The 7,697-nt window shown below is 36.5% G+C and overlaps 1 long non-coding RNA gene across 2 annotated transcripts; it reads left to right on the top strand.

Moving 5' to 3' along the window:
* The first annotated feature begins 507 nt into the window (after positions 1–507).
* On the top strand, positions 508–3,248 carry LOC133789037 (uncharacterized). Of its 2 annotated transcripts, XR_009873450.1 has the most exons (4): positions 508–690; positions 818–885; positions 1,253–2,619; positions 2,714–3,248. It is a non-coding gene; the product is annotated as an uncharacterized LOC133789037 (long non-coding RNA). The 2 variants fall into 2 exon arrangements; XR_009873449.1 differs by lacking the exons at positions 508–690; positions 818–885 and having other exon boundaries at positions 892–2,619.
* The last annotated feature ends 4,449 nt before the right edge of the window (positions 3,249–7,697 follow it).

Here is a 7,697-nt window from a genome sequence, read left to right on the forward strand (position 1 = left end):
GACTACAAAGAAAAAAAAGCTTTAAAAGACACACTATTAAATTGGGGTTTTTATATGTATAGTCATTGAAGTTCAATATCTTTTTATGTTATTTTTCCAAGTATACATGGGATGCCAGCTTGTTTGAGCGACTTGTGTCCTCTCTCGTAATGAATGAGAGAGACTCACTTACTCACTTGTTACAATTAGAAAAAGACTAAGGATATGACAAAACATTAAACACTAATTTATACATGCATTTGATTTTACTCAAGCTAGGCAGTGACCAGTGAGTGGGGTTTGATTTAAATTTTAAAAAAATCTCAATGTGGGGAAGGTGTAATTTGTTGAAACAATTCTAAAGTCTCTAGGCATTGTATATGTCAATTTAAAAAAAAACAAAATTACAATTCCTTTGGGCCTGTTCGGTAACATTTTTTTAAACAGTTTTATTATTAAATAATTAAAAAAATGAAAACAAAAGAGGAAAGTATGTTCGGTAAGACAATTTTACTTTTTATTTTTTAAAATTTTAAACAAAATTTATTAATTTTTGGAAACAAGATTTTCTTGCTTTTAAATTTTTTTTAAAACTTATTTCCATTTTTTCTTCGTCTTCTTCTTCCTATTTCTTCTTCCCGTAGCCACACAGAGCCAAGACCTTTACCTCAAGCATCAATGGCTTCTGAGTTCCTTCCAAACTTTGTTCGGGTCAGTATCTCCTTTTCCTTTATTTCTCCGATCTCTTTCATTATCTCTCCCTAATATGATTTTTTTTTCTCTCAATCTCTTTTCTCATCGTGGATTCTCTCAAAATGTTGGATATGCATTATAAAAGGTTATTGGATCTATGAAGGAATGAAGTAAGCATTGAGGTTATGAGGTTGAATCTTTTCTTCTGTTAAGGTATGAATATATTTCTAATTTTTTTTTGGATTAGGGTTTGTAGTTTGTAACATTGTTTATTCGATTATTGTCTATTGTTGATTTGATACATGGTTATTCACCAGTTGTTTCATGATTATCTTTTATCATTTTATTATGGTTATCTGATTGTTGAATCTCATTGTCAAAATTGAGACCTTACCAGGTATTGAATTTGTTTGTGGTGTATTTAATAAAATTTCAGAGAGGGCTTCCTTCTTATTTTGACCTTTTGTAATTTTGTTTCCACCTAAGCATTGGAGAAAATGGGGGTTTAGATTTTACTTTATGAGAATGAATTGAAATATTAACTTTTGTTCATACATTAGCTTTTTTTGTCGAATTACAGTGAATTGAAATGGGGGTTAATTGTGAAGCTATTACTCTGAATTTTGGCCACTGTTTGATAAAAACTCAGGTAGACATATTCATACACTAGCTTGGCTTGTTTGATTACAAGGAATTGAAATGTCTTTTATCCATTGTTAATTACATATTTTATTAGTTGATTTTGATGTTCCGGTCATGGTTACTTTATGGATGATATTTTAATTGACTGATTTTGAAGCTATTGCTCTGAATTTTGGTCACTGTTTGATAAAAAATCCAGACAGGCATGTTCATGCTCTAACTTAGCTCTGCTTATTTTGCTTTGAATGTCATTTCTCTATGCTAATGCTCTTAATCAGAACAATTGAGTAGAATGACATTTGATAAATTAAATACCTCTCCAAACAAGATCTTTTCATATTTATTGTAGTAGCTGGCTTCATTGGTTTCCTTGCATTGTCTCCAAAAAGAAAGTGTGTCAATAGTTGTCAAGGTCATATCTTATTTGATACATAGATTTTATTGTCCTTTCTTTTTTTCAAGTTTCTGCTTAGTGCTTTTATTTTAGCTGACCCTAGACCTTAAAGCACTTTCTGTATTTGATTTATAAAATATATGAGCATTGATTGTCGTCAATTCATCATTGATCTTTTCTAGATCAAGTCTCTATTAAGTTCAAGTCTAGATCTTTTTTCTTGTCTAAGCATTATGAGAATAAACTACTTTGCTGAAAGAACTTATATCTATTGGATTGGCCTTGAGTGGAGATCAGAAACTGGGGGCAGTTTTATGAATTTAATGGTAATAAGTCCATTTTGAAAAAGTAGTCTGGGTGATAAATTGGAGAACCCATTTTGGAAATACTTTTACATTTTAGTTTGACAAGTACATATTGGTTGTTTATTTTGAGATAACTGTGTGATGAAGTAAGTTAAGTTAGGATGATAGTTTTGAAACCACTGTAATTATGAATGTGGAGTTGTTCTAAAACTTTTGCTGCATGCACTTTATCTTTTGGTGGATGCATTCAAGATAGATTTTATTTATTATTGAATTTGATTTTGTAGCTACTTTAGTTTACTATGGTTTTATATGTTATGTAGCTATGTGAGTCGTCTACTCTAAATGGAGGATTTTAAAGTTGGTACTTGTACTTCATTTTCAATAATGGCTGTATGCAAAATTCAATATCTTATCATTGATGGAGGCTTTTATTTTATGAGAGTTAGATAGTTCTGTTAAGCTTTTGGTTGGTTTCACTTCCATAGTTATGAGCTTCAAAATATTACTAATCCAACTTTTTTAAGTTGCTTTTTTCAAAGAATTGAGGTTGATGATGTTGTATACCTTCAGCTAAAGCATCTTATATAAGCCAAATTGGAGAAGGTGAGTTAGTGGGCAGTAGTAAAATACCATCATGTTCACTATAGAGTAGCATAAGTTAAAGCAGAATAAAACATTTTAATGTGACATTTTCCAGGAAAAATAACTACAATAATGGACAGTAAGTCATTGAGCGGTGTTGAAGGCATGTTGAAGGCTCGCTTTCCAATTATAAAGCAAATGCCTTCATATGATCTAAGAATACAAAAGTACATTGTCATTGCTTGCTGTGGGATTCACAATTTTATAAGGACAAATGCAGAAGCAGATTTATATTTTGATGGCAGTGAAGGAAATTCTGAAGTACAGGCCACCACTTTACAAAGCACGATGGAACTTTGACTGATAGTGTAGAGTTCAGTATTTCTAGAACTCATATACGTGAAATGACTCATGTTCGTGATGAAATTGCTGACCATATATGGAGAGCTAGTCGACGATAGTGAGATTGAGTAAAGACATTAGTTGATTCTTATAACTCGTTTAATACTTTATTTTAAGTTTGGATAATTATCACTTCATATGTTTTTATTTTACTATGTAAACTTTTTTGATTTTGTGGTATCTCGTGGATAGATATTAAGTTTTGAAATTTGAGATTATTTGAATATTATTAATATGATCTTTTTTTACTATAATTTTCTTATTTTTTATTTTAAAATAATAAATAGTGGTCACAAAAAATATTTTTATTTTTTAGTTTAGAAAATGAAAATAAAAAAAAAATTTAAAAAAAATTTACCAAACATGTTTTTTATTTTTTATTTTTTTAAACAAAAAATAAAAATAAAAGTTACCAAACACATTTTTATTTTTATTTTAAAAAAACAGAAAACAAAAATAGTTATCAAACGTATTTTTATTTTATAAAAATAAAAAAACATAAAACAAAAATATATTTTTATTTTTGAGTTTAAAAAATTTAAAAATAAAAATTTTACCAAATGCAACATTTATCTTTTCCTTTCTAGTATTAGGATTAGTTTAGTTTTTCCTCTGTTATTTTCTATTACTCTTTTTGTTGAGTAACAAACCAAATTCGCTACCTTTTGTGTCTCCCTTTTCGTTATTGTTACAAGTGTTGGGCCCAAAATATTCGGCCCAAAAGGCTTTTCCGTTTTAGGTAAATTGAAATGGATCGTTTTGACCCTACAGAAGCTCTGACGTCAGAAAGCCATGAGTCAGAGGCGGTCTATGCCTCTGACCTCTGCAGATTTTGATCTAAATGCATTTTGGAGGGAAATTCAGTTATTCCTCCCACCAATCAGGGAGTTAGCTTAACCAACTAACCACCTCACTTTTTTGTTCTATAAATACTGAACTCTTATTCAAACGAAAAGGGAGAAAAATCTAACTTAGGCATCAGAGTGTCTTTCTTGCAGGTATCCCTTACAGCTCAGCGATCGGCAAAGTTATCTTCATCATCGAAGAAGGACCAGCCGAGGAGCGTACCCCAGCAGACCCAAGCACGGACCACGCAAGATACACCAGCCGAGGAGCGTACCTCCTCTTTCCGATTCTTAGACAGCTGGAAAGAAGAGATGCTGTGAGAAGTGATGCAGATGTTCTCGGACGAAAGGTCTGTCTACGCTACTGATCACATGGATTTGGTTTGAAGGACCACCGAAAGATCGCCTTTTCAGAGTGGATACAGAACGACCCCAAACCGCGGGACTTCGTAATTTCCCCACTGCCCGAATTTAACGGAAAAGGAGATTCACTCAATCACCTATTCCAATTCTAGCAGAAGATGGCCTTAGAAGCCAACAATGAAGCCATACAATGCAAAGTTTTCTCCACAACTTTTTCTGGACCAGCCCTGCTATGGTCCAGGCAGTTGAAACTTGGTTCTGTCAACGATTTCGGTGATCTTTGCAGAGTCTTTCTCCAACAATACAATGCTAACCACGAAGCACAAAGAACGATGGCAGATCTTTACTGAATTGAGCAAGGTGAAAATGAACACCCGATCTTGTACCTACAACGTTTCATCGATCTCGTACATCAGATCCACGATGTCGAGCCACTAACTGCGGCTAACCTCTTTTTCAAAAGCCTACAGGTGGGGTCCCTCTTGCACGAAAACCTCACCATGACACCACCATATGACATGGCTGAAATCCAGATCCGCGCAGAGGGCGTCTTTAGGGTCTTGGAATTTCGAGAACGTGCACAGAAGAAGTCCGCGCTCATTTCTACGCCACCATCAAATAACCCTCCTCCCCCATCTGCAAGGGACGACAAAAGGAAAAGACAGGAAACAGATCACATGAAAGGAGGAAAAAGACCAAAAGCAAATCAAGATCCACCGCAATACCCCTCATTCGAGTACACCGTCCCTCAGGAGGTCATCTACGAGGAAAACAAGGACAGACCCATCTGGCGTGAACCGTACAAAATCACCACTCCCCCAGAAATGAGAGATAAAAATAGGTTCTGCCTCTTCCACAAAGATCATGGCCACACAATCTCCGAGTGCCACAACCTCCACAATCAAATCTAGGCCCTCATGAGAAGCGGACGATTAACCCAGTACATTAAAGGATCAAGTAGACCCGATGTCTTGCAACCCGATGCCACTTCTGCCCCGACATCGCCCGTGGAAGACTCCCTAAATGTGGCTTCCGCGAGCTCACAAGAGCCTCTCAAAAAAATTCCCATGATACACGGGATCGTGGAGCTCACCACGGAACAAGAACGGGCATCCAGGAATCATAAAAGAATGGAGGAAAGGGTGAAGCGATATAGATCATTAGGCCACACCGTCAACTTTGTCGCCTCGGAAGACAGATGCTATCCAGCCTCTACAATTACCTTCATAGAAGATGACTTGCAGGGCGTACACCTACCCCATGACGATCCTTTAGTCATCTCGTTGCAGGTCGACCATTGCCAGCTATGGAGAGTTTTAGTCGATGGGGGCAATGGTGTTGACATTCTCTTCTGAGAAGCCTTTTAGAAGATGGGGCTCGAAGAAAGTCAAATCAGACCGTCTGTTGTACCAATCCTGGGATTCAACAGCCAAAGGGTATACCCAAAAGGCACTATTAGGTTGGACGTAGTCGCCACAGAGCGAACTTTGCTAGTGGACTTCCTCATAGTGGACTCCCTCACAAGCTACAATGCTATCATAGGGAGGAACTGGTTCCATAGCATGCAGGGAGTGGTCTCCATTTTACACCAAGTTATGCAGTGCCAATCACCCAATGGTCATTATACAATCGACATAAAAGGGTGTCAGAAGCAAGCAAAGAAATGCTTCCTCACCCTGAAAGAGATAAATGATTCTGGCACCTCCTCTCCTGACGAAAACCCCACCAAATAGCAATCAAAGGACAGCTTACCAGCGTGTCGCAAAGGCATAGATGAAGAGGAAGATCACAAAAAGCCCCAGAGCAACCCCTGAAAGCATCCTCTAAAAGACGATTCTTACGGGAGGCAGAAGAAGGGCGTCTCCCCTCTGATCCTTGCCTATGGCCAATGTCAGACCCCCCAGTTAAGGCAGAGGCAGAGGACAACGCCTCTGCTGATTTCGCACAGATGCTAGAAGATCTTTCCTCTACTGGCAAGTCACCATGCACCCCAGTAATAGTTACTGCCTTTGATGGCTTGACCATTGCAGAAGGCATAGCCGCAGAGGGCATAATGCTTTTCGGAGGGATGACCCCAGTGAAGAAGAAGAGGAGGACGGCGGAAGTAGATAATCAGCGGGGGCAGGCCCCAAAGGCATCTTGGGTAAGGTCAAAACTTGCCCAAGTGGTAACTTCCTTACCGTAAACTTGGGGATTGTCAGAGAAGAGCCTTTAGCGGTAGAAGCAGACCCTCTTGAAATACGAAGCTTGGATGAAATGTTATATTATTTTAAATAATATAATGTTAGATTAAATAATATGACATAATGTGATTTGTCACACCTTGTAACATATTATTGAGAGTCACAAAATTGGACACATGTATGTGCCCAAATGTCACATATTTTGGAGTTACAAACTTGTAACTCCCAAATATTACCTAATAATTGTAGATTTGATATTACACATTTTGATTTGATTTCTTAAAGTCATATGTGAAATATGGTTGTTAGAGATGTGATTTTAACTCCCATAATGTGTATAGAAGTTACAAAATCAAGTGGGAATGAATTTGGAATGTTTTGACAAATTTGGTTGCTGAAAAAACGACTTGGGCCGCTGCCTATGTTTTTTAGGTAGCGGCCCAAGAGGCAAAAAACACACCGTGGGCCGCGGCTCGTGTTTTTCCAGGCCGCGCCCCGAGCGGCTGACAGCATTTTCCAACTTCAGTTTTATCCAATTTTGAACATTTCCAACAGCCAAGTAACTCCCAATTCTCTATTTTAATTCTATAAACATCCAATTAATCATTGGTAATAGCCATGGGGGTTGGTGGAATTTGAAATTCAAAGGGTGTCTCAAAACTCTATAAATAGGAGCCTAATGCTTACTTGTAAGACACACTATTTTTCATCCACAAAGCACTTGGCTGAAAAATACACCTTGAGGCTTGATTATTCCAGAGAGCTATTTTCTTGAGAGATCCCTTAGTGCTTAGAGAATAGGGGGAAATAAGCTTTTGGATAAAGGTTTTGAACCTTGTTCAAGTTGGTGATCTCCATTACTCTACACTTTGGTTGAGTGTGAGTTTGTGTTTTTCATTGATCTTTTCATTCAGTTGTTCTTCTTGTATTATTATTGTTTTAAGTTTGTAATCCTCTTCTTCTAGTTCTATTTACATATTTATTGGTATCTCTTGTTTTAGAGTTTTAGTTCTAATAATTCTCTTCTTTCTCTCTTTTCTACATTTACTTGTATTGTTGGTCATTGAGTTGTAAACCTATTTATTTATCATCTTGGCCATTGTATTCTTTGCATAGAGTTGTATTTTTTGTTTTTCCACTTTTCCATTGAGCAATAAAATATATTCTCTGAAAATTAAAAGCTTATTCCTTTTTGTTTCAATGGAAGGAGAGACCATAAAGATCATGAACCAAGACTTAGTGAGGTTGGATAGGTTTGATGGATCCAATTTCACTAGGTGGCAAGACAAGGGGAAATTCCTTTTGA

The sequence above is a fragment of the Humulus lupulus genome, chromosome 7 (assembly GCF_963169125.1).
Source record: "Humulus lupulus chromosome 7, drHumLupu1.1, whole genome shotgun sequence".
Lineage (NCBI taxonomy): Eukaryota > Viridiplantae > Streptophyta > Magnoliopsida > Rosales > Cannabaceae > Humulus > Humulus lupulus.